Genomic DNA, 27,785 nt, shown 5'->3' with positions numbered 1-27,785 from the left:
TTGTCTGCTGCTTCCTCGGCTCCTCAGTCAGTCAGCTCCATACCTCAAACAGACAAGAGTTCTTCCTCCCAGGCTGGACATTCCACAGACATACAAAGCCTATTTTCCTAGTTTCCAACAGACCTCACAACCTCTGAGAATGCCTGCCATAGATGCAAGCAAACGCCAGGAGAGAATGCTTCTGGAAAACTCACAACATCCCAGTTCACTAATGTCAATCATAAGCTGACTGCCTCTCACAGTAACTAGCCAGTTGTAATCCACAGTGCAATATGGTCATGGGAATGGGAATTAAACATGAATACATGGGGACAGATATGCTTAAACTTCTCATATTCTCCCACTTCTACCAAAAATTCCTTTTATCAAACTATAGGAAACTCTGCTTGTTGTAACCCCATAAAGACGTGTCTATCCATGACTGTTGTGCCCCATAACTTGTTACTTTAGAAGTCCTTAAGCCTCCAGGCAAGAACCAAAGAAGAGTGTCTTGTGGTTTCTAATTAATTAGGTGGAAATGAGTATTTGGGGGTTCTATTTTATCTGGTTACCATTTTATAAAAAGGCTACAAATCCCATCCTTCTGCAATTGAAGCGGAATCAGGATCCCTTGGAAGCGTTATAGCTCTTCCGTTCCACTATCGCTCCCATGGCAATGTTTTGCAAGATGCTAGGATTTGTAGTTGAAGCGCAACATAGCGCTATCACAATCTGGCGCAATGTGGAATCCGGTGCGTAACACTCTCTTTTTCTTTCTATTGTTCATGTGCCAAAACGGAGACCGGTTTTACCATATTTGGTCCATTTGAGGCCTTTTTTTTAACACTTAAGGAAATCAGATGGCTTTTCCATTAAACAGGGTGAAAAAACTTCCTTGAAGCAAAGGCAATAAACTGAATTCTTTCTTTTTCTTTCCCTCTTCCCTTCCCTATCTTTTTTCTTTTCCTTCCTTCCTTCCTTCCTTCCTTTCTTTCTTTCTTTTTCTTTCCCTTTTCTCCCTTCCTTCCTCCATCTTTTTCTCTCCTCCCTCCTTCCTTCCCTTCCTTCTTCCTTCCTTCCTTGCCTTATCTTTCTTCCTTTTTCTATCTTTTCTCTCTTCTCTCTTTTCTTTCTTTTTTCTTCCCTTCCCTTTCCTATCTTTTTTTCTCTTGCCTCCTTCCTCCCTCCTTTCCTTCCTTCCTTTTTTTCTTTCATTTCTTTTTTTCCTTCCTTTTCCTATCTTTTTCTCTTTCCTCTTTTCTTTCTTTTTTTCTTCCTTTCCTTTCCCATCTTTCCTCACATCTTTTTTCTCTTGCCTCCTCCCTCCCTCCCTTCCTTTTTTCTTTCATTTCTTTTTCTTCCTTCCTTTTTCCTTTCTTTTTCTCTTCCCTCTTTTCTTTCTTTTTCTTCCTTTCCTTTCCCATCTTTCCTCCCTTCCTTAATTTTTCCTTTCTCCTCCCTTCTTTCTTCTCTTCACTCACTTCATAGCTTTTCCTATTTCCTTTCTCTTCCTTCTTCTTTTTCCTTCCTTCCTTTCTTCTTCCCTTCTCTTCCTTCATTCACATGATACAGTCAATCGGATTTGCTCACTTTCTTTCCCAGTGACATCACAGAGGGCCACTTCACCTGTCAACAGCCAACTTACTTCTATCCTGTTCTTCCCTTCTTCTCTGGGGTAAAATCTTAATAGAATATGTCAATTCAGGGCATGTTATAACTTTGCATTTTTATTTTTATTTTTTGCTCTTGGAATCTGGTTTCAATTTATTCTACCTGTGAATAAACCAAAAAATTGGGGAAAAAATAAACTGAATTCTGTTGGGTTTTCATGTCTGGGCAACACGCTCACAGGTGGGCAAAGTGGCATTAGATTAAGCATTAAAATAGGTGGAAAAATAAAAAATAAAAAGGCTAGGTGTTATGTGACTTCTCCTGTATGGAGTCAAGTTAGTTTAAAGGGCCAGGGTGGTCTTAAAAGAGTGAAGAATCCCTCCAGGACGGGATATGAGCCTAAATGCCTGCAGACGAGTCAATTTCCCCTGTAAGTGAAAACTGTCCCTTGGAGTAATGCAACACATCCAGCAGAACAATCAGATAGCTAACCCTTGGCTCCTGTCGCCAAGGAAAATTTATTCCCCGGCCCTTGTGCGCTGTACTTGTTTATAACTGGAAGCAGGCAGCTCCACAAATACAAGAACAAGAGCTCAAGAGGGAGTGATGATTCAAATTCGCAACCTCCTGTGATCAAGTTTAGTAAATGGCTCTAGGGGCCATTTAAGGGGTCGCTCCTCATTCTTCACGGCCCCACAAAACGTAATCGCTGTCAGTTTCAGAGCGTTATTATTTTTATTAATCATTTCTGCTGCACTTCTAATGTTCAAGGTCTTTTACAGCTCCCGTCTCATTCATCCTCACAACAACCATCTTGCGAGATCGGTGGCGATGAGTCCCATGTTGCAGGTGAGCAACTGAGGTTGAGCCTGGCTCAGGAAAGGCTCTCCAAGTGGCCACACCTCAGCAAGACTGTGAAACCTTTACAGTGGCATGGCTATGATCAGAGGCGGCCCTAAGTAATTTTCAATGGTAAGCAAACAGTATTTTGCCCCCCCCCCCCCCGCAAACCACTCACTGATATATATTTTCTGTTCGTCATAGGAGTTCTGTGTGCCATATTTGGTTCAATTCCATCATTGGTGGAGTTCAGAATGCTCTTTGATTGTAGCTGAACTATACATCCCAGTAACTACAACTTTACAATGGCATGGCTATGATCAGAGGAGGCCCTAGGTAATATTCAATAGTAAGCAAACAGTATTTTGGCGCCCCCCCCCCCCAAACCAATCACTGATATATATTTTCTGTTCGTCGTGGGAGTTCTGCGTGCCATATTTGGTTCATGTCCATCATTGGTGGAGTTCAGAATGCTCTTTGATTGTAGGTGAACTATACATCTCAGTAACTACAACTTTACAATGGCATGGCTATGATCAGAAGCGGCCCTAGGTAATTTTCAATAGTAAGCAAACAGTATTTTGCCCCCCCCCCCCAAACCAATCACTGATATATATTTTCTGTTCGTTGTGGGAGTTCTGTGTGCCATATTTGGTTCAATTCCATCATTGGTGGAGTTCAGAATGCTCTCTGATTGTAGGTGAACTATACATCTCAGTAACTACAACTTTACAATGGCATGGCTATGATCAGAAGCGGCCCTAGGTAATTTTCAACGGTAAGCAAACAGTATTTTGCCACCCACCCACCTGCCCCCCCCCCCAATCACTGATATATATTTTCTGTTCGTCGTGGGGGTTCTGTGTGCCATATTTGGTTCAATTCCATCATTGGTGGAGTTCAGAATGCTCTCTGATTGTAGGTGAACTATACATCTCAGTAACTACAACTTTACAATGGCATGGCTATGATCAGAAGCGGCCCTAGGTAATTTTCAACGGTAAGCAAACAGTATTTTGCCCCCCCCCCCCAAACCAATCACTGATATATATTTTCTGTTCGTTGTGGGAGTTCTGTGTGCCATATTTGGTTCAATTCCATCATTGGTGGAGTTCAGAATGCTCTCTGATTGTAGGTGAACTATACATCTCAGTAACTACAACTTTACAATGGCATGGCTATGATCAGAAGCGGCCCTAGGTAATTTTCAACGGTAAGCAAACAGTATTTTGCCCCCCCCCCAAACCAATCACTGATATATATTTTCTGTCCATCGTGGGAGTTCTGTGTGCCATATTTGGTTCAATTCCATCATTGGTGGAGTTCAGAATGCTCTCTGACTATACATCTCAGTAACTACAACTTTACAATGGCATGGCTATGATCAGAAGCGGCCCTAGGTAATTTTCAACGGTAAGCAAACAGTATTTTGCCACCCACCCACCTGCCCCCCCCCCCCCAATCACTGATATATATTTTCTGTTCGTCGTGGGGGTTCTGTGTGCCATATTTGGTTCAATTCCATCATTGATGGAGTTCAGAATGCTCTTTGATTGTAAGTGAACTATACATCCCAGTAACTAAAACTTTACAATGGCATGGCTATGATCAGAGGCGGCCCTAGGTAATATTCAATCGTAAGCAAACAGTATTTTGCCCCCCCCCCCCCCAACCAATCACTGATATATATTTTCTGTTCGTCTTGGGAGTTCTGTGTGCCATATTTGGTTCAATTCCATCATTGGTGGAGTTCAGAATGCTCTTTGATTGTAGGTGAACTATACATCCCAGTAACTACAACTCGCATACGTCAAGATCTATTTTCCCCCAAGAGTGCCTCAAGAGCACCCCTGGGCAAAATCAACTCTACTGCAAAGGCTTACTTTGCATAATGGCTGAGCGGCCCCTGCCTATGATCCCGTTTTAAGTGCTATGGCAACACCTGGCATTGGCTGTTTAGGGAAGGGAGCTCAAGTACCTCGTCAAACTACAAACTTTATTTTGTCAGTGTAGACAAGCTCCAAGTTTCTCTTTCCTTGTCCCATTACCCCCCCCCCCCAGAATGCCAGAAATACAGCTTAATGGTGTAACATTAGAAAATGTTGACCATTTCCCCTCCCTTGGCTGCCACCTCTCCACAAAGGTCAACATTGACACTGAAACACAACACCGCCTGAGCTCTGCGAGTGCAGCTTTTTTTCGAATGAAGCACAGAGTGTTTGAGGACCGGGACATCCGTAGGGATACCAATGTGCTTGTTGATAAAGCTATTGTCCTCCCAACCCTGCTATACGACTACGAGACGTGGACTGTCTACAGACATCACATGCAACTCCTGGAACGATTTCATAGCGTTGCCTCCGGAAAATCCTGCAAATCTCTTGGGAAGACAAGCGGACAAATTTCAGTGTGCTGGAAGAAGCAAAGACCACTAGCATTGAAGCGATGGTCCTCCGCCATCAACTCCGCTGGGCTGGCCACGTTGTCCGGATGCCTGACCATCGTCTCCCAAAGCAGTTGCTCTACTCTGAACTTAAGAACGGAAAACAGAATTTTGGTGGACAGGAAAAGAGATTTAAAGATGGGCTCAAAGCCAACCTTAAAAACTCTGGCATAGACACTGAGAACTGGGAAGCCCTGGCCCTTGATCGCTCCAGCTGTGACCAGCAGTGCTGTAGAATTTGAGGAGGAACGAATGAAGGGCAAAAGAGAGAAACATGCCAAGAGGAAGGCACATCAAGCCATCCCCGACCAGGACCACCTTCTATCTGGAAACCGATGCCCTCACTGCGGGAGAACATGCAGATCAAGATTAGGGCTCCACAGTCACCTACGGACCCATCACCAGGACACCAATCTTGGAAGACAATCCTACTCAGACGAGGGATCACCTAACTAACTAACCCCCCACCTTCCCAAAAAAATCAGTCTTGGGTTTCTTCAATGTTTGTAAACTGAGTTCAAAGTGAAGGAGAATTGCATTGGTTGTGGGGAGGACAGAGGAGGATGCCTGAACCTTTCTCAGTTGGTTCAGGCAAAAACAAATTGTCATATCCTCTCCTGGCTTGACCGCTCCACTCTAACCACACTTGGACATTGCTTGATCATATATGTTCCTGTTGTGAAATGTGAAATGTTACGGAGGTGCATAAAATCCTAATGTTACATTATGTATGATCTTTTTTTTAATCTAGTAACTTATGTAAAGGGAATAGTGAAAAGCTACTCATAATTCCACTTCCCAGTGTCAGTCTTTTTTGCCTTGGTGAACAGCCGGTTCTTTTCTTTTAAATCAAAATGAGCTCTAAAAATGAATGTTGAAACGTGCTGGACGAATATTCGGCGAAAGTGGAAAACCGCAACCTATTCAGCTATCAGGTCCTGTACAGACAATTCCCTGTATGGCCTTGTCAAAGGGCCCCTGTTTCGGAATAATTTATCCAATGCCTAGGTGAAAATATTGTGCGTTTTATTCAGGAGGTGTCTAATTTTCTTCTCATAATGGGATGCACATTAAATTCACTGTGTCTTATTGTCAGGCAAATATACGTTAAATGTCAGTTGAAATATGAAATAAAACATTATTTAGAGGTTTGGCTCATTAAAGTAAAACATGGAAGAAGAAGAAATTTATGTCCATGTGTGTTTTAGAAAGAATAGTAAGAAAGATACAAGAACATGTCAAATATGAAAGCAAGGCTACATTAATTCATTTTGGTGGTAGAATGGCACCCAAATTACCCTTCAGTATAATTCATCCAGCAGATTTCCCAACAAGATTATCAGAATTGTTTAAGGACCAAGACATCCGTAAGGATATCAAGGTTGTGGTCTACAAAGCTATTGTCCTCCAAACCCTGCTATATGCCTGCGAAACGTGGACTGTCTACAGAGGTCACATGCAACTCCTGGAACGATTCCATCAGCGCTGCCTCCAGAAAATCCTGCAAATCTCCTGGGAAGATAACGTCAGCGTGTTGGAAGAAGCAAAGACCACCAGCATTGAAGCGATGGTCCTCTGCCATCAACTCCGCTGGGCTGGCCACGTTGTCCGGATGCCTGACCACCGCCTCCCAAAGCAGTTGCTCTACTCTGAACTTAAGAACAGAAAACAGAATTTTGGTGGACAGGAAAAGAGATTTAAAGATGGCCTCAAAGCCAACCTTAAAATCTCTGGCATAGACACTGAGAACTGGGAAGCCCTGGCCCTTGAGCGCTCCAGCTGGAGGTCAGCTGTGACCAGAAGTGCTACAGAATTCGAGGAGGCACGAGTGGAGGGTGAAAGAGAGAAAGAGAAATAGAACACAATCAGCGCTGACAAAATTACCATCTGCCAGCTGCAAAAGGCTGGAATTTTTTTATTAAAAAGTCCTCAGTGATTTGTAAGGGGAGATACGTTCAGACAGGTAAGATGGGCCAGAAACGTTTATAGTTTATACCCTTAATAGTAAAGAGCCAACAGGAAAAACAAAGAGTAGGATAACAGAAAACGGAGGGGAGAAAGCCTGAATAGATCCTGAACAGAGGACTACCACATGGCAGCAATCAGTGAGTAATGTAGCAAACCTTCACCAAAAAGAGGGTTGTTCATTAAACAAAATGAAACGGCGAGAAAAAGAAAGAGAGGGGGAAAGAACCGGTATATATTTTTCCCCAGCTACTCTGTAATTTGCAGGGTGCATTTTTAAATGATCTGCAACTGTAGAGAGCTCCATCAGTCAGATGATACAGATAGATAATTCACCGAACTGTCACATGATTTTCCATCAGTCTAAAAGATGTGAATATATTGCCACAAGCTTTGGGAATAATGGGTGCACCTGTTTACAGTGTCACCTCTGTTTGCTAATTGTCTCCTTGAGCTACATTTTACTTCTAATGCATTTATTTTTGACAGGCAGCGTCTATTTAGAAATCACATTACTTCAAGAGCAATTGTTCTTTTGTCTATCAAGTAAATGAAGTGTTGTTATACAGATTTCAGGTTCTGATTAGTGAAGTATCAGTATGCCACAAAGGTCAATCAGTTATTTACCTCAAGTAACAGAAATATGACAGGCCTTTTTTTGAAATTTTCCAGTTTCTTGTAAAAGACTGGGACACTATCAGGTGCAAAATAGTAATATTGCTAATACATATAATACTCGTAATTATAGTAGATGATATTACTTAAAATAAACTACTTTTTTTTTTCAAGAACTTGGTGCAATCAGTTTGGTGTAAAAGGAAATTACCGTATATACTCGAGTATAAGCCGACCCGAATATAAGCCAAAGCACCTTGTGACGACGCGAGTGGTGCCACCTGTGTGTAGAACTTTAAAGTGCAAAGGTTTATACTGTATGTTGTTGTTGTTCATTCGTTCAGTCGTCTCCGACTCTTCGTGACCTCCTGGACCAGCCCACACCTGTCGGCCGTCACCACCCCCAGCTCCTTCGAGGTCAGTCCAGTCACTTCAAGGATGCCATCCATCCATCTTGCCCTTGGTCGGCCCCTCTTCCTTTGCCTTCCACTTTCCCCAGCATCATTGTCTTCTCCAGGCTTTGCTGTCTCCTCATGATGTGGCCAAAGTACTTCAACTTTGTCTCTAGTCTCCTTCCCTCCAATGAGCAGTTGGGCTTTATTTCCTGGAGGATGGACTGGTTGGATCTTCTCACAGTCCAAGGCACTCTCAGAACTTTCCTCCAACACCACAGCTCAAAAGCATCTCTCTTCCTTCGCTCAGCCTTCCCTAAGGTCCAGCTCTCACATCCGTAGGTGACTACAGGGAATACCATGGCTTTGACTAGGCAATGGATCTTTGTTGCCAGTCTGATGTCTCTACTCTTCACTATTTTATCGAGACTGGACACTGCTCTCCTCCCAAGAAGGAAGCGTCTTCTGATTTCCTGGCCATAGTCTGCATCTGCAGTCATCTTTGCGCCTAGAAATACAGAGTCTGTCACGGCCTCCACATTTTCTCCCTCTATTTTCCAGTTATACTGTATAACATGCCCAAACTTGCCTAGTTTGTAAATGTATAGTTGGATTGATTGGTTATTTATAGCTGTCAATCAATGGGGATTGTGGCGCAGCTGGCTGAGTGTCAGCTGCATTAAGATCACTCTGACCAAAAGGTCATGAGTTCGAAGTCAACCCTACTATACACCTATGAGACGTGGACTGTCTACAGACATCACATGCAACTCCTGGAAGGATTCCATCAGCGCTGCCTTCAAAAATCCTGCGAATCTCTTGGGAAGACAACCGGACAAATGTCGGAGTGCTGGAAGAAGCCAAGACCACCAGCACTGAAGCGATGCTCCTCTGCCATCAACTCTGCTGGCAGAGGAGCATCGCTTCAGTGCTGGTGGTCAACTCTGCTGGAGCCCCCGGTGGCGCAGTGGGTTAAACCCCTGTGCCGGCAGGACTGAAGACCGACAGGTCGCAGGTTCGAATCCAGGGAGAGGCGGATGAGCTCCCTCTATCAGCTCCAGCTCCTCATGCGGGGACATGAGAGAAGCCTCCCACAAGGATGATAAAAACATCAAATCATCCAGGCGTCCCCTGGCAATGTCCTTGCAGACAGCCAATTCTCTCACACCAGGAGCCACTCCTGACACGACAAAAAAAAATCAACTCTGCTGGAACAGCCACGTTGTCCGAATGCCCGACCACCGTCTCCCAAAGCAGTTGCTCTACTCCGAAGTCAAGAATGGAAAACGGAATGTTGGTGGACAGGAAAAGAGATTGAAAGATGGGCTCAAAGCCAACCTTAAGAACTCTGGCATAGACACTGAGAACTGGAAGTCCTGGCCCATGAGCACTCCAGCTGGAGGTCAGCCGTGACCAGCAGTGCTGCAGAATTTGAAGAGGCACGAATGGAGGGCGAAAGAGAGAAACGTGCCAAGAGGAAGGCTCGTCAAGCCAACCTCGACTGGGACCGCCTTCCACCTGGAAACCGATGCCCTCACTGCAGAAAGGAGAACATGCCGGTCAAGAATAGGGCTCCACAGCCACCTATGGACCCATCACCAGTACACCGATCTTGGAAGACAATCCTACTCGCACAACGAGGGATTGCCTAAGTCAGGAGTCCACAAACCTTTTAAACAGAGGGCCAGGTCACAGTTCCTGAAACTGTTGGAGGGCCGGATTATAATTTGAAGAAAACATGAATGAATTCCTATGCACACTGCACATATCTTATTTGTAGTGCAAAAACCACTTAAAACAATACAATGATTAAAATGAAGAACAATTTTAACAAATATAAACTTATTAGTATTTCAATGGGAAGTGTGGGCCTGCTTTCGGCTGATGAGATAGGATTGTTGTTGTTGTTCTTGTTGTTGTTGTGTGCTTTCAAGTCCTTTCCGACTTAGGTTGACCCTGAGCGAGGGCCGGGTAAATGACCTTGGAGGGCCGTATCTGGCCCCCGTGCTGTAGTTTGAGGACCCCTGGCCTAAGTAGTAAAATAACCAATACAGATATCTGCTGCTTTGGAGGTTTGTGGTGTTGTTGTACTACTTAGCTGTATGTCTGATATGGCTATCCATTAATATGTTGTTTACTTTTACATTTTACTATGCACTATTTATCAGTTCATGCTTTGAAGACCTATAGATAAATCAGAGTACCTGAACTGGGTTACAGAGCAGAATATTTGAAATATTCTTTCTCAGTACATTGTCTACCAAACAGAATATTGTACTGAAAAGCTAAAGACAACATATTCAAAATTAAAACTCTGATCCAGGAAAAAAAAATATGTTTATAACCGGATTCATTCACGCGGTGGACCTGCTGTGAAATTTGCTCTGTTTTCATAATACAACTACATGAATTGAAGAGTGGAGGAACTTGCAATGGTTTCAAAAGCAAGCGTTCCATAATCATAGTAGGAATAATAATAGGATCAACATTTACTTTTAGCAGCTTCACAGAAGTAGTTTTATTGATAACAACAGGGGAGATTTTCAAAGACACAAGTTGGAAGTTGGATGCCTTTGAAATCCCTCCTAGTTCCCTAATTTCTATTACATGTGTTAATATGAACATAATGATAGTAATAAAACTCAGTTGTGTGTCTGCACACTTTTCAGCAACTTCACTGAGAGTTTCTACTCGTTGCATGTCATAGATAGAGCGACAGAAAGTTTTTATATAAATGTAAAGAAAATATTTTTCTGCCAATTTGGACATCCAATAATATTTCATATTGTTGTTGTTAACTACTATGAAACTGACTTTGACTTATAGTATCCCTAGGAAGGAGAGGCCTCCAAGTCACTCCAACTATCATTAGCCCTTTGCAGCCCTGCTAATTTTTTCAAAATTAACTTCTTTCAACATGGCCTGTCTTCCAAACAAGTCTTTGTTCGTCCACATGTAAGTCAGCTGTCACACAGGGCTCTATTATCTCCTCACACATACCCTGGTATAGTAATTAGGCAACCTCCAATGCGAACAGTATAACTATTTGATTTTCTGTGACACTTCTTTCTATCGGCCAATAGCCAACACGTTCTCATCCCATAAAAGCAGCACATCACATTGCCCACCACAGTGGAATTCAGACGACCAGCGTCTTCTTGAGGAACACTATCTACACTTTACAGGAGGAGCATAGCACATTGGATGGCATATAACTTGTGTGCCAGCTGTGCCCATTCTTTGGGAAGTCTGACTTGGCCACGGTGGTCCACACTGTGGTTACATCCTGTTGTAGTAGAGTCTGCTGACAATGATACTACTACTAGTGGAAGTAGTAGAAGAGGCAAACAAGGTGCTCAGGTGCTTGAGGACGAGCAACAAAGGAAGCGTATCTGGGAGACACTTATGTCTCCCACACATGAAGACTCTTTCGAAGGTTTTTCAGAGAGCGAAATGTGTGAGGAGGAGGAGGAGGAGGAGGAGGAGGGAGATGTGAGTAGAGGTGTCAAACGGATTACTTGAGAGCAGGAGTCAGACGAAGAATGTCAGAGGGAAAGGATCCGGGACATACTTAGTGCTCCCACTGAAGATGAGGATTTCATGGGCTTTACTGGAAGTAATGGGTCTGGGAGTAGTGAGGATGAAGGGGAACCATTGGATTGGACTCAAGTGCAAGAAGTCAGGAATGTGTGCATGCAACCCACATCCAGTGATACGTTTGAGGGCTTTTCTGGGGATTGGCAGTCTGGGGATACCAGAGATTCATGGGGAGACTTAAGTCTTGACAAGAGGTGGAAGAGTTGGAGAGAAGGGTGTTGGCGCTCAGCTGTAATGGGTAAGACAGCTGACAGCAATGAGGAAAGGGCGGAGGGCAGCTCATCAACAGATTATGAGTTGTAAGATAAAGGAAGGCACTGAAAGTTTGGAACTTTGCAGTAGGCAAAGTGTTGGATACATGCCTTTGGCTGTTAGCTAGAGACTCCATCAAGCATGTCCATACTCCATTTCCATAGCAATTGTCATCATTGTCACTGTCATTGTTAGCAAGATTACCCGATGGCCTGGTCCCACATCCACATTTTTAACTTCTTCTAAAGGAAAGGAGGGATGTTGATAATCTAATCTCACTGGGGAGCGAATTCCACAGGTGGGGGGCCACCACCGAGAAGGCACTGTGCTTCGTCTCCGCCAACCACATTTGCAACCAAGGCAGGGCCGAGAGCAGGACCTCCCCAGAAGATCTTAAACCCTGAGGTGGGACATAGAAGGAGATACATTCGGACAGGTACGCTGGGCCAGAACCGTATAGAGTTTTATAGCTCAGGGGATAGAACAGTACGTATGCCCCGGTGCTTAGAACCTTCATCTTGAAGAACCTTCTCGGACCTCAAACTGGGATGATTTGGAATAGGTCATGTACTTATATCGTTTTCAGACATGAGATACACAGCGCTTCCTAGGCCAGAAAGACAATTTAACACCACACTTCCCAAACAACAAATAAATAATGAAATAAAGGGAACTCTATGGCATTTCAGCCACTTGCATGTTCATTCTATGTCAAGACCGTCCCCGAACTGACCACCTCTGGCTCTTACATGGGAAAGCGAAGTAATGCTTCTATTTTATCTGTTTGCCAAAAGAAACAGGCACAAAAAAGCCATGCTTGCCTTAAGTCACATTCTAAATTGGCTCCCTAGAGCCTTTCCCTACCTTGTTCACTAAAGCACTGTGTATGTTTTCTCAGTGTTTAGCATATGCTATGTAACCTGAGCAGGATTCATATTGTTCCCGTAGTTGTTTTTCTAAAATACGTTCCCATCAGGACCATAATTACATGCAAAATACTAGGCACCGAATCATTCACAAAGATGTTTAAATTTTTCTCCAGCATTTGTTTTAGCAATCCTGAGGCAGACACATCAAGAGAATGTGAAAAAGAAATCACAGTCCCATCGTCTATTTCAAACTACAGGAGAAACAGATCAATCTATACGTCTCTATGCCCAGAACTGAGGGGTGAGGAGGGAATTACAGAGTCTACTCTCATATGTTCTAAAGATTAGAATGAAGAATCCTACTGTTATGTTCTCAAAGGAGAAATATAAACCCACCACCAGTGACTCAGAGCCAGTGAGTGAGCATTCGACCATACTCTGGGGACCAAGGTTTGAATTCCCACTTGGCAATGGAAACCCAATAGTCCAGACACACTCACACTCTCAGAATACAACAATTTGGAGAGAGAAAACGACAAAACAGGGAAAATATAATATCTGGAGGCATTTCAGAAGACGTTTCTGAATAAGTTCTTGTGGGTTTTTTCGGGCTATATGGCCATGTTCTAGAGGCATTTCTCCTGACATTTCGCCTGCATCTATGGCAAGCATCCTCAGAGGTAGTGACCTCACTACCTCTGAGGATGTTTGCCATAGATGCAGGCGAAATGTCAGGAGAAATGCCTCTAGAACATGGCCATATAGCCCGAAAAAACCTACAAGAACTTAGTGATTCCAGCCATGAAAGCCTTCGACAATACGTTTCTGAATAGTTCGCAAAAGGTTCAATATCTTTTTATCAATAATAAAAATAATAATATCGCAATCCCGGGTGACAGCAGGATTGCAGAGAAACAACTGGAAAAGCTGGCACGATACGAAGATTTAAAAATCGAACTGCAAAGACTCTGGCACAAGCCAGTAAAGTTGGTCCCAGTGGTGATTGGCACACTGGGTGCAGTGCCTAAAGACCTTGGCCTGCACTTAAACACAATCAGCGCTGACAAAATTACCATCTGGCAGCTGCAGAAGGCCACCTTACTGGGATCTGCACACATTATTTGCCGATCACTAGTCCTAGATCAGGGTTTCTCAACCTGGGGGTCAGGACCCCTGGGGGAGTCGCCAGGGGGTGTCAGGGGGGTCACCAAAGGCCATTTATTGTGAACAATAAATACCATTTCGAGTTATCTGTTGTGTCTTGGTCCTTGGGAGTTCCAGTTTCCTAAAGGAGGGCAAGAAGCAATCCCCTGGGGAGAGATATCACGCCCATGTATCTTTCACTAAGATCTATAGACCCCAGGCGCGACGGCACAGAATGAAAAGATTAATTGGGACTTTCCCAGCCAAATCAGGAAAATAGGAAGTGATGAGAATGGAATCATAACAATATAATTATGTTGTGTGAAAAAGTTCCATGTTCAATTGATTTCCCTGTATGGACAAAAGCAGAGGTATACATATAAGGCTATGGACAGATGATACAATAAGGTAAAGGTAAAGGTTTTCCCCTGACATTAAGTCCAGTCGTGTCCAACTCTGGGGTGTGGTGCTCATCTCCATTTCTAAGCCAAAGAGCCGGTGTTGTCCATAGACACCTCCAAGGTCATGTGGCCAGCATGACTGCATGGAGCGCCGTTACAATAAACCCTGTAGTAAAAACCATATACACTTCAAAACTTTTGCATCACTATTTATCTTCATCAGCACCTTTCCTACATCTATTTCTTTTTTTCACAACAAACATTCTTAATATTGTGATGAGATGAGAAAGAAAGGAAGGAAGGAAGAGAGGAAGGGAGAGAGATGATTATGAAACAGGATATTTATGGCCGTGGTCTTTGCAACATTCATAGTCTTACATATATTTTCTCTAAGTAATCAGGAATGTATTGGTATTTTGAAATTATGTATCTCTAATAACACAAAAGTACTTAAGAACAGAAATAGACAGTAATGGAAAATGCAGTCAACTGTTGACAACATATAGAATTTCAGAAAATAATTTACAGAGAACAGCAGAGCAGATGAGTCAAAATTTTGCTCAAAAATATTCCTTGCCTCCGATAGTCCAATGTAATTCATTTTCTATCTCTGTTCATTAATCATTGTTAAAATTAGTGATCCATTTCTTCCACTCTGCCATCTGCACTCAGCGTCGTAACAAACATGACACCTTCCTGCATAATAAAACCTGACAACTACGAGGATGCATTTCCAAATAGCTTTCTGCATATTTGCACCTCTATAACCGATTCTGTTGTCAGACAAAAGTGGATTATTTAACCAGAGTTCTTTCTTTATCAAGGCGGTATCTCTATATGCGCCGTTTGTGTATGTGCACGAAGACATATACACACGCAAACATATAGATGTGCGTGCAAATAATCAAGTCAAATCAGTTCAATTAAAAAGAATGTGCAAAAATGGCATTTTAGATCCGGACGACAGTAAGCAATCACACGTCAACAGAGCTCTGGCTCCATGCATTGTCTCTCTGTGTCAATATAAGCAAATATATTCAAACCTTCAGACCATATTTGTTGCATGAGCCAATCAATGGCATTATATTTAACGAGTCCAAGTGTTCCGTCACATGGCGAGATAAGAACCTTACATTTCCATTGTGCTCACTTTATGCCTTTCATCGGTATAATTTATATTTTGAGAGATTGATGTCCATCCCTAGATCCCCAAAGGTAGGGAAACAAGTTCATGCTCTTACTAAACAAGCAGGCACATTAAGAGGTCCCCAATGACCCCATCGGCGCATGCGGACGCCTTCCTGTTTTGGCGTGGGATGCTCTCCGTCGTTTTATGTTTACATGTTTAAGACTGTCTAACCATACTGCCCCGTGTTTAAAATGGCCAGGACACGTAAAATAATGCCTCTGACACAAGTGACGGGGAACAAATCTTTAACCATGAAACTTACTGACTTATCGCCATAATCTCTCCATCGTATGCATTTGTATTGGAAGTGTCTAATGGGTGGGAAGGGGGGAAAAATCCACCAGCATTATCTTCCTGGACATGTCAATGAAAGCTATTAATTTATTTTAATGTATTATTGACATCTCCTTTGCTATAGATGGAAAAGTGAAGGAAGTGGAGCTCCTCACCCTCGGCATAATATGAAAAAAGGGAAGGGAAAAAATACTTAAGCAATACTAGGTGAATGTATTGTCGAAGGCTTTCATGGCTGGAATCACTAGGTTCTTGTGGGTTTTTTCAGGCTATAGGGCCATGTTCTAGAGGCAATTTTTCTCCTGACGTTTCGCCTGCATCTATAGCAAGCATCCTCAGAGGTAGTGCATCTATGGCAAGCATCCTCACTACCTCGCCTGCATCTATGGCAGGCATCCTCACTACCTCTGAGGATGCTTGCCATAGATGCAGGTGAAACGTCAGGAGAAATGCCTCTAGAACATGGCCCTATAGCTCGAAAAACCCACAAGAACCTAATGCTAGATGAACTACCATCAGCAACAAGACAAGGGTTCGATCAAAGTAGACATCTACCTTCTGTTAATTGTTTAGAATAATGTGAATGTTCAAGAGTAGTGTTTCTCAACCTGGGGGAGGGGCACAAGGGGGTGTCAAAGGAGTTGCCAAAGACTATCGGGAAAACAAAGTATTTTCTGTTAGTCATAGAGATCCTGTGTGGGAAGTTTGACCCAATTCTCTCCTTGGTGGGGTTCAGAATGCTCTTTGATTGTAGGTGAACTATAAATCCCAGTAACAACAACTCACTAATGTCAAGGTCTATTTTCCACAAACTCCAACAGTGTTCACATTTGGGAATATTGAGTATTCGGGCCAAGTTTGGTCCAGATCATTGTTTGAGTCCATAGTGCTCTCTGGATGTAGCTGAACTACAACTCCAAAACTCAAGGCCAATGCCCACCAAACCCTTCCAGTATTTTCTGTTGGTCATGCGAGTTCTGTAGGCCAAGTTTGGTTCAATTCCATCATTGATGGAGTTCAGAATGCTCTTTGATTGTAGGTGAACTATAAATCCCAGAAACTACAACTCTCTAATGTCAAGGTCTATTTTCCCCAAACTCCACCAGTGTTCACATTTGGGAATATTGAGTATTCATGCCAAGTTTGGTCCAGATCCATCATTGTTTGAGTCCACAGTGCTCTCTGGATGTAGGTGAACTACAACTCCAAAACTCAAGGCCAATGTCCTCCAGACCCTTCCAGTATTTTCTGTTGGTCATGTATATTTTAAGGACTTAAGTACTGGATCTGCATTACAGACCTATTGAATAGTGATGGATCTATGGCTTTTGTTAAGTTGTTCTGGATGCCAGCTATGGATAACTGCAGGTGGTTACATTTTTATCATATTTATTAATTGTATACACATAAGAACCTCAAATATTATGGGTTTTTTTAATGGATCGACAACATGAAGCTGCACTATGTACTTACTAAAATGGAACTTCATTTCATAGAAGAAGAACTGAATGGGTTGGGATTAAATGCTTATCTCCAAGAAGTCTGCATCACATAACAGTATGACACCACAACAGCTGTTACAATGATAATGATATCATTGGAAGTTACTATGATATTTCTGCACGTCAAACTTTCAACCATGCTTTATGTAACTGTAGACTACACAAACACATACACACTGTTGAACCAAGGACACCTAAATACCTGGCTGTCCTTAGTCTAGGACAGTGGTTCTCAACCTGTATGACCCCAGGTCTTTTGGCCTACAACTCCTAGAAATCCCACCCAGTTTACCAGCTGTTAGGATTTCTGGGAGCTGAAGGCCAAAACATCTGGGGACACACAGGTTAAGAACCTCTGTTCTAGATGGTCACTGAGGGCCTCTAAAGTCACTATATAGATCTAGATGGTCATTGAGGGACTCCTAATGTCACTATATAGATCTAGATGGTCGTTGAGGGCCTCCTAAGGTCACTATATAGATCTAGATGGTCGTTGAGGGCCTCCTAAGGTCACTGTATAGATCTAGATGGTCGTTGAGGGCCTCCTAAGGTCACTATATAGATCTAGATGGTCGTTGAGGGCCTCCTAAGGTCACTATATAGATCTAGATGGTCATTGAGGTCCTCCTAAGGTCACTATATAGATCTAGATGGTCGTTGAGGGACTCCTAATGTCACTATATAGATCTAGATGGTCGTCAAGGGCCTCCTAAGGTCACTATATAGATATAGCTGGTCATTGAGGGCCTCCTAAGGTCACTATATAGATCTAGATGGTCCTTGAGGGCCTTCTAAGGCCACTATATAGATCTAGATGGTTGTTGAGGTCCTCCTAAGGTCACTATATAGATCTAGATGGTCGTTGAGGTCCTCCTGAGGTCACCAAATAGATCTAGATGGTCATTGAGGGCCTCCTAAGGTCACTATATAGATCTAAATGGTCGTTGAGGGCCTCCTAAGGCCACTATATAGATCTAAATCAGTGGTTCTCAACCTGTGTGTCCCCAGGTGTTTTGGCCTACAACTTCCAGAAATCCCACCCAGTTTACCAGCTGTTAGGATTTCTGGTCTAGGATGAATAATTTTCTGTCAACCTACCTCAAAGTGTGGATGTGATGATCTTGCCCATTTTACATCATTCTAGACTTCTTGGAGGGAAGACGAGACGTAAGTCTGAGAAAGAAAGAAAACCAAACATCACATTTACTGAAAAGAATTCCTCCAATGTCTGCACATACATACAGAAAGTCAGTCAACATTCGAAAACAACGAATCATTGCATCTGTTGTTTTCCCTGAAGTTCGTAGTGCCCTACACCACGACATATTTAAATGATCTGGATCGACATTTTGATAAATACAGTTTTAATACAGATGGCTGGAGACATAGCAGAGACCTCCACTCCTCGCCACAATGGCAATATTATTGCCTTCAGAATTTTAGCTTCAAATGCAAATATCTGAACAGTGAATTCTACAAACATAAAGATCTTGCATTTAAAAATGTATTTCTGTGTGTGTTTTTTAAAGAAATCTTCATTATTATTTGCCAGGCAGTTTATGGAAATGAAGTGTCGAGCGTATTTATTCATTTAACACATCTCCTTAAAGCTTGCAATAAAAAAAATTTTGAGAGCAACTTGCCATGCTCCTTTTTTTTCCCCCATTTCTCTGTGCTGAAAGGAGGGGGAGAAATCACAAATAGACATTGTCTCTATCGCTGTCTCTTTTGCCTCCTAGTTTCCTTTTTTTCTTCACATGTCTGCATACTGACACATTCAATTTCAGGTTATCAGCACATCTGAATTACGGAATACTGATGGGGAGAGAGGGCAAGCCTCTCTAGACTGATTAGCATCATTTAAGAAAGCATTCACTTGCTTGCTTCATTGGCTGCAGGGATTCCATGATGGGTGGCCTTTGAGCATTAGGAGTCAATATGGAGCAATCTCATTTGAATTAAATATGGACAAAAGGGAAGATACGATTGTGGTTATTCATAGCTAACCTTTTGATTTCACAAAAGCCAAAAAAGAGGCTCCAAATCCTTAAAACTTGGGCACACCAAGGCCTCTGTCCTGCTTCCAAATGATTGTTTTAACACCCTTTTTTCCCACTTTGCATTTAATTTGTGGGGAAAAATGCAAAAAAAAGTCTTTTCTAAAGTAACGTCTGGATGAATGTTCAAGGCCAACCCTTTAACCCAGTTAGCCCCGGACTATAATGAAAGCATACTGCCTAATTCTAATCCATAAAATGTATGTAAATCCAGCCTGAAAAACATATTTGTCTATTAGGCCTGGGTAACAACGGAAAAATTTGTTTCTAAAATCGATTTGTATTTGGGGTTTTTTTTTGTTTCGATATTTAAAATAAATACAAAATTTTCCTTTTAAAAAGTTCAATATTTACGAAATTTTGTAAATGGTAAAAAATTAACGAATCGATTTCCGAAACAATAACGAATCGATTCGTTAATGGCGGACGCGACCGCGAAATACGCTAAAAAACCTCCAAAACCTTCTGAAGCTTCCCTTTCCCTCTGTTGTTGACTGTTGGTGTGATATTATAATTTTTTTTCACTAATTAAACCATAAAACTGGCCCAGACATGCGGAAATAATAACGAAACGACCTCAAAACAATAACGAAACGAATACAATATCGAAATACGAAGCATTTACAAAACGTTTTTGAAAATTCGTTTTTTTAAATAATTGCTCCAGAATGGTTCGTTATCGTTTTGTAACTGAAAAAATTAACGAATTATTACCGAATTACGAATTAACGAAACGAAACCGCCCAGCCCTATTGTCTATATGAGATTTACACTTGCATCAGAATGGGTTACAGATGGGACTAAAGTGTTCCGTTCAGACAGATGACTATTAATGGCTGGTCATACCGCGACCTTTGTTGGGAAAGGCAGCCTAAATTTGTGGAGCAAGTGTGAAGGAGAACAGAGCAGCGATCTCAAGGGGACGGGAGGCGAAGGGGAAACAATTCACAGGATAATTCTATTTGAGCTCAGCAAACAGAATAAATAATAATATAATAATAAACCTTTATAATATAATAATAATATAATAATAAACCTTTGGAATGTGTCCAGAGGAGGGCGACTAAAATGATCAAGGGTCTGGAGAACAAGCCCTATGAGGAGCGGCTTAGGGAACTGGGCATGTTTAGCCTGAAGAAGAGAAGGCTGAGAGGAGATATGATAGCCATGTATAAATATGTGAGAGGAAGCCACAGGGAGGAGGAGGGAGGGAGCTTGTTTTCTGCTTCCTTGGAGACTAGAACGCGGAACAATGGCTTCAAACTACAAGAGAGGAGATTCCATCTGAACATTAGGAAGAACTTCCTGACTGTGAGAGCCGTTCAGCAGTGGAACTCTCTGCCCCGGAGTGTGGTGGAGGCTCCTTCTTTGGAAGCTTTTAAGCAGAGGCTGGATGGCCATTTGTCAGGAGTGATTTGAATGCAATATTCCTGCTTCTTGGCAGAATGGGGTTGGACTGGATGGCCCATGAGGTCTCTTCCAACTCTTTGATTCTATGATTCTATGATTCTATGATTCTTTATTTATACCCCGCTACCATCTCCCGAAGGACTCGGTGCGGCTTACAGTAAGCCGAGACCAAATACAACAATAAACAAGACAACAACAATACAGCAGTAAATAAACTCAAGCAATAACATTAACAATAACAACACGACGCAACTAAAAACCAACATCAGGACCAGATGTAAAGGTTAAAATTTAAAAAGCTGGGCATGACCGGGTGAAATGGATAGATATTTTGGAAAATAGGTTGAGCGTGCAGACAGTCCTAGATCTCTAGTAAAGTGCATTTGGGACAAAGTGCTTGGAGTTTCCTATTCTGGGAAGGCACACTGAAACAGCCACGTTTTCAAGCTCCTTCTAAAGACTGCCAACGTCGGGGCATGCCTGATATCCTTTAGGAGTGAGTTCCAGAGTCGAGGGGCCACCACAGAGAAGGCCTTATCCCTTGTCCCCACCAATCGCGCTTGCAATGCAGGTGGGATCGCAAGCAGGGCCCCCAGCTGCTCACAGTCATGATATTTCCCTTGCACTGTAGTTACCAAAGTTCTTATGAAACACTGCAATTTTTGGATTCAGAAAGGATCACTGGAAGTCGATCTGGATCTCGATCTCAAGGGGATGGGAGGCGAAGGGGAAACAATTCACAGGATAATTCTATTTGAGCTCAGCGAACAGAATAAATAATAATAATATAATAATAAACCTTTATTTATACCCCGCTACCATCTCCTGAAGGACTCGGTGCGGCTTACAGTAAGCCGAGACCAAATACAACAATAAACAAGACAACAACAATACAGCAGTAAATAAACTCAAGCAATAACATTAACAATAACAACACGACGCAACTAAAAACCAACGTCAGGACCAGATGTAAAGGTTAAAATTTAAAAAGCTGGGCATGACCGGGTGAAATGGATAGATATTTTGGAAAATAGGTTGAGCGTGCAGACAGTCCTAGATCTCTAGTAAAGTGCATTTGGGACAAAGTGCTTGGAGTTTCCTATTCTGGGAAGGCACACTGAAACAGCCAAGTTTTCAAGCTCCTTCTAAAGACTGCCAACGTCGGGGCATGCCTGATATCCTTTAGGAGTGAGTTCCAGAGTCGAGGGGCCACCACAGAGAAGGCCCTGTCCCTTGTCCCCACCAATCGCGCTTGCGATGCAGGTGGGATCGCAAGCAGGGCCCCCAGCTGCTCACAGTCATGATATTTCCCTTGCGCTGTAGTTACCAAAGTTCTTATGAAACACTGCAATTTTTGGATTCAGAAAGGATCACTGGAAGTCGATCTGGATCTCGATCTCAAGGGGACGGGAGGCAAAGGGGAAACAATTCACAGGATAATTCTATTTGAGCTCAGCGAACAGAATGATAAAACAGTTGTGATATTTCCCTCGTGCTGTAGTTACCGAAGTTCTTATGAAACACTGCAATTCTTGGATTCAGAAAGGATCACTAGAACTCGATCATTGTCAAAGGCCAGTTACAGAGTAAAATATGTGCCACATATGTTTAGCAACCAGATGACCAGTTCTTAAAGAGTTGTCAAATGATATTAGATAGATGTGGGAACACTGGTAGGATCTTTTACCCCAACCCTGAGCTGCTATCTTTCAGAAAGAGCAGGTCTTCCCCTATCCAAGCTCAAGATTAGTTTTGGAGATGAAGTAATGGAGCCTCTCCCAATGGCAGAGAAATCCTGAGATATTCCCTGCCCCAGCACTGAGCTACTGTTCTTTAGAAAGAGCAGGTCTTTCTCTATCTGAGCTCAGCACCAGTTTCAAAGGTGAGAGGGTAACCTTACTCACAATGGCCTGTCTGAGCTGCCTAGCTTGGCCACCAGCACATCTGAGGCCTTTTCTATACTAAAGAAGGCAGGAGAGCTTTTCCAAAATGGAGATCTCTCTTAAACAATATTAACTCATTGTGTTTTTCTTTTGTCACTGCCAGAGACATTGTTAGCATTGGTCTGGATCCATTTCTGGTGGAAGCTAGAAGTCTGTTTGTCTCCAAAAAAAAAAAAAACCAAAACCAAAACAGAACTAGAAAGTGGCTGGCGGGGACGAGAGATAGGGCCTTCTCGGTGGTGGCTCCTCGGCTGTGGAACGCCCTTCCTACGGACATTAGACTAGCACCATCTCTAATGGTATTCCGCAAAAAAGTGAAGACCTGGCTGTTTGAGCAGGCGTTCGAATAATTAGTGCAATGATTGGTTAATGAACACTGGAAGGGAACAATGGATGACGAATCTGGAACATGTTTTTGATGATGAGACGACAGTGAATGGGTATTGTAGTAACTGTTTATTAATTGTGTAATGTGTTAGGTTGTTAACTGTTTCTATACTGTAGCACTGAATTTTTGCTGTTCGTATTTGTTGTGAACCGCTGTGAGTCGCCTTCGGGCTGAGAACAGCGGTATATAAGTAAGGTAAATAATAAATAAATAAATAAATACATACATACATACATACATACATACATACATACATAGAAAGTGGGGATCAAGGGTTAGCACTTGGCCTCACTTCCAGGTTTGAGGGGAAACGGGGGTGGGGGGACACACCTAGAGATTAAGAGTCCTGTGGGACCAAGCTGATTTTCCAGCAGGCAGGAAGGACTATCATCTAACATGTCTTACAAACCCAACCAAACTGTAATCAATAGAGTTGTGGTCATTTCATCCCTTCTCTAATTGTCTCTGGCTCTTCGTCTCCCCCTCTCCTTCCCACGCCCTTAGCCACGAGGGTGCACACTGCTATGTGGATACTCCACTTAAAAGAAATATGCATGTGCTGGATGTGGGAAGGAATGGGAAGGGGAAGGCTACCTAAATATGCCATTGGCTAACTGATTCTCTTCAACTAGTAATGGAACATACACTTTGAAATTCTGCAAGGAAGATATTGGAAAAACAAAACTATTACTTATGAAAGGGAATGACAACCTTTTTAGGGAAGTGGTATATTTATATTCAGAAGCACGGTCCCAATGTTCATATATAAGGTGTCTCCTGCAATGCTTTCTAAGGTAAGGACAACCACACCTGGAATATTGTGTCCAATTCTGGGCACCACAATTCAAGAGAGATATTGACAAGCTGGAATGTGTCCAGAGGAGGGCGACTAAAATGGTCAAGAGTCTGGAGAACAAGCCCTATGAGGAGTGGCTTAAGGAGCTGGGCATGTTTAGCCTGAAGAAGAGAAGACCGAGAGGACATATGATAGCCATGTATAAATATGTGAGAGGAAGCCACAGGGAGGAGGAGGGAGCAAGCTTGTTTTCTGCTTCCTTGGAGACTAGGACACGGAACAATGGCTTCAAACTCCAAGAAAGGAGATTCCATCTGAACATGAGGAAGAACTTCCTGACTGTGAGAGCCGTTCAGCAGTGGAACTCTCTGCCCCAGAGTGTGGTGGAGGCTCCTTCTTTGGAAGCTTTTAAACAGGGGCTGGATGGCCATCTGTCAGGGGTGATTTGAGTGCAATGTTCCAGCTTCTTGGCAGAATGGGGTTGGACTGGATGGCCCAGGAGGTCTCTTCCAACTCTTTGATTCCATGATTCTATGATTCTACAAGCTACTCTAAACGCCTTCGCAGAAGCATACGAGGAGCTCGACCTGTCATTAAATATCGAGAAAACCAAAGTGCTCTTTCAGCAGTCACCAGCCAATCCCTCTCCAATGCCAGAAATACAGCTTAATGGTGTAACATTAGAAAATGTTGACCATTTCCGCTCCCTTAGAAGCCACCTCTCCACCAAAGTCCACATTGACACTGAAATACAACACTGCCTGAGCTCTGCAAGTGCAGCTTTTTTTTTCAAATGAAGCAGAGAGTGTTTGAGGACTGGGACATCCATAGGGATACCAAGGTGCTTGTTTATAAAGCTACTGTCTTCCCAACCCTGCTAAACGCCTGCGAGACGTGGACTGTATACAGACATCACATGCAACTCCTGGAACGATTCCATCAGCGCTCCCTCCAAAAAATCCTGCAAATCTCTTGGGAATATAAGCGGACAAACATCAGCGTGCTAGAAGAAGCAAAGACCACCAGCATTGAAGCGATGGTCCTCCATTATCAAACCCGCTGGACCGGCCACATTGTCCAGATGCCCGACCACCATGTCCCAAAGCAGTTGCTCTACTCCGAAGTCAAGAATGGAAAACTGAATGTTGGTGGGCAGGAAAAGAGATTGAAGGATGGGCTCAAAGCCAACCTTAAAAATTCTGGAATAGATACCAAGAACTGGGAAGCTCTGGCCCTTGAGCACTCCAGCTGGAGGTCAGCTGTGACCAGCAGTGCTGTAGAATTTGAAGAGGCACGAATGGAGGGCGAAAGAGAGAAACGTGCCAAGAGGAAGGTGTGCCAAGTCAACCCCACCCGGACCGCCTTCCACCTGGAAAGCAATGCCCTCACTGAGGAAGGGAGGACATGCAGGTCAAGAACAGGGCTCCACGGTCACCTACGGACCCACCGCCAGGACACTGACAATCCTACTCAGACAATGAGGGATTGCCTAAGTAAGTAAGGACAACCCTACATAAACTTGGCTTTCAAGAGCAACACAACTAGTTCCTGATATAGTTAACATAACATTGGTATTCAATACAAACTACTTTCCTTAATATACATTGTTTTCGATATATAAAACCGAACTGGTAGCGAGCCAGGCCTGTCTTGACTCCTAGAATCAGGAACTTTCGGCTCAATGCCTTGGCTCACAGGCTGTAGTTCAAAGTGCCAGCTCACTTCCAACACATTTGGATAAGCAAAGTTTGGACAAGCAGAAGAACTGTTGATATTAGGACATGGGAAAGGAACAGTGGGTTTTCACTGCCAGCTACCAGCTGCACATTGCAGGTGGGAATTGGAAGCAGAAAGGAGGAAATCAGCCAATTCTGAAAGAGACACTCTCTTAACATTGCCTAGGTGGAGCAGAGAGGGCAAAGGAATGAACTTCCAAGCATACAATGGAAAACTCTGATATTGGACAACTTCTGATACTTATTATTTATATGTTTGCTGCATTTGTATCCCGCTCAGCAAGAGGCAACTCAAAGCGGTTCACAGTCGGCAGTGATTCAATGGCATAACAAATATCAGGGTACAGTTAAAAACAATTATAAAACACTTCAACATTTATAATCTATATAAATAAAAATGTAATGTTCATTTGTGGTATTCAAAGAACTCAAAAACCCCTGGATGAATTGGCACCAAATTTGGACACAAGACACCTAACAACCCAATGTATGTCCTTCACTCAAAAAACTGATTTTGTCATTTGAGAGTTGTAGTTACTGAGATTTATAGTTCACCTACAATCAAAGAGCATTCTGAACTCCACCAATGATGAAATTGAACCAAATGTGGCACACAGGATTCCCATGACCAACAGAAAATACTAGAAGGGTTTGGTGGGCATTGACCTTGCGTTTGGGAGTTGTAGTTCACCTACATCCAGAGAGCACTGTGGACTCAAACAATTATGGAGCTGGACCAAACTTGGCACAAGCACCCAATACGCCCAAATATGAACACTGGTGGAGTTTGGGGAAAATAGACCTTGACATTTGGGAGTTGTAGTCACTGGGATTCACAGTTCACCTACAATCAAAAAGCATTCTGAACCCCACCAATGAAAGAATTGGGGCAAACTTCCCACACAGAACCCCCATACTTAAGGCCACCCAGTCCAACTCCCTTCACCAGGACAAGAAAACATAATCAAAGCCCTCCTGACAAAGAGCCATCCAGCCATAGATATAGATAGATATGATTCCCACACAGAGAGATATAGTATCAAAGATTTGAAAGAGACCCCTAAAGAAGGGCAATGATATGTCGCATGTTCCAGAGTAGGCAACCCAGACAATTTCCACATCAACACTGACAAAGAAACAGCAAGAAATACTGTTTACCCACAAGCAGAAAGACATTACCTACATTAGAAATCAACACTTTTTCATTACTTTATTTTCCAGAGTAACAGACTGGGCCACAGCAACGCCTGGCAGGGGACAGCTAGTGTAATATAAAAAAACAATAAATCTATAAAAAATTCATTGCCCGACTTACCGGGCAAGGCCTGTTGCGGTGGGGGGTGCCCTCCCTCTGGCCATGTTGTTAGCAGGGGCTTCTCTTTCCCAAAGCCCTGCATTGCTGGAATTTTCCCGCCACTGGATCAGCTGGCCAATCAGAGGCTAGCTCCTCCCAGCCCCTGGCATTGGCCAGGGGCTGGTCGCACCCTGTGCCCAGCGGCCTTAAATAGGCTGCGCTGGGGCCCAGAAGGCACCAGGCCTGCTTCGAGTTGTCCTCCCACCCACCCTGCATGTTCATGGTTTTGTTCATTGTTGCAATTGGTTGTTCATTATCTGTTCGTCACAACTTTGGTTGGCATGTGGCATGGGCCCTGGATCTGGTTCTGCCCCTCCCCTATTGGCGGGGAGGGAGCATCTGGCGGTTTCCAGGGGTGCTGTGTCATGTGACCCGGTATTGTGCCGGCGGGCCCCCTGTTGGACTCTTCTGGTATCGGTCAGCAGCGGGCTGATCGATCTTGATCCAGAACCCATGCCTAGCAGCCAACCCTGTGTTCCTGTAATTAATAAATTAAGTTGTGGCCATTTTTACTCCATCTATGTGTCCGAGTCATCTCTGGTTCTCTGAGAGGGAGGAGTGTCACCCATCCACACGCAACAAAATCCTCAGCATCTTCTTACTGAAATCATAGTTCAACTGCAGCGTCAGTCATTCCATATTCCATTTTTGACTAATTATGCTCCAGTATTAAAAGCTTGCTCAAAAAGCCAAGTCTTAACCATCTTGCAAAATGTTAGAAGGGAGGGAGCTGATCTTATATCCCTGGGGAGGACGTTCCATAGCCAAGGGGCCACCACTGAGAAGGCCCTGTCTCTTGTCCCAGCCAAACGCAGCTGTGAGGAAGGTGGGATCGAGAGCAGGGCCTCCCCAGATGATCTTAAAGTCCTAAATCATTGATGGGCAATCTTTTGAGCTTGGTGTGTCAAAATTTGCCAAAAACCTGAGCATAACTTGGGTAGAGTGTCACTTCGAGAAAAAAACCATAATTTTGCAATATTTATAGTTTAAATAAGAAAAATGTATATTC

General features: G+C 43.1%; 1 protein-coding gene across 7 annotated transcripts in view; it reads right to left on the bottom strand.

Annotated features, from left to right (window-relative positions):
- Nucleotides 1–27,785, bottom strand: part of ZNF536 (zinc finger protein 536) — a 773,116-nt gene that overhangs the window by 644,897 nt on the left and 100,434 nt on the right. For all 7 annotated transcript variants that reach the window (XM_067471133.1, XM_060788164.2, XM_060788167.2 and 4 more), the window contains exon 2: nt 18,191–18,265. The gene's annotated coding sequence lies outside the window, so the exon portion shown is untranslated. The remainder of the gene's footprint in view (nt 1–18,190; nt 18,266–27,785) is intronic.

This window comes from Anolis sagrei, chromosome 8 (genome assembly GCF_037176765.1).
Source record: "Anolis sagrei isolate rAnoSag1 chromosome 8, rAnoSag1.mat, whole genome shotgun sequence".
In the NCBI taxonomy this organism is placed as follows: Eukaryota; Metazoa; Chordata; class Lepidosauria; order Squamata; family Dactyloidae; genus Anolis; species Anolis sagrei.
Note: the sequence above shows the minus strand (reverse complement) of the source record. Positions and strands in the feature narration are given on the sequence as shown.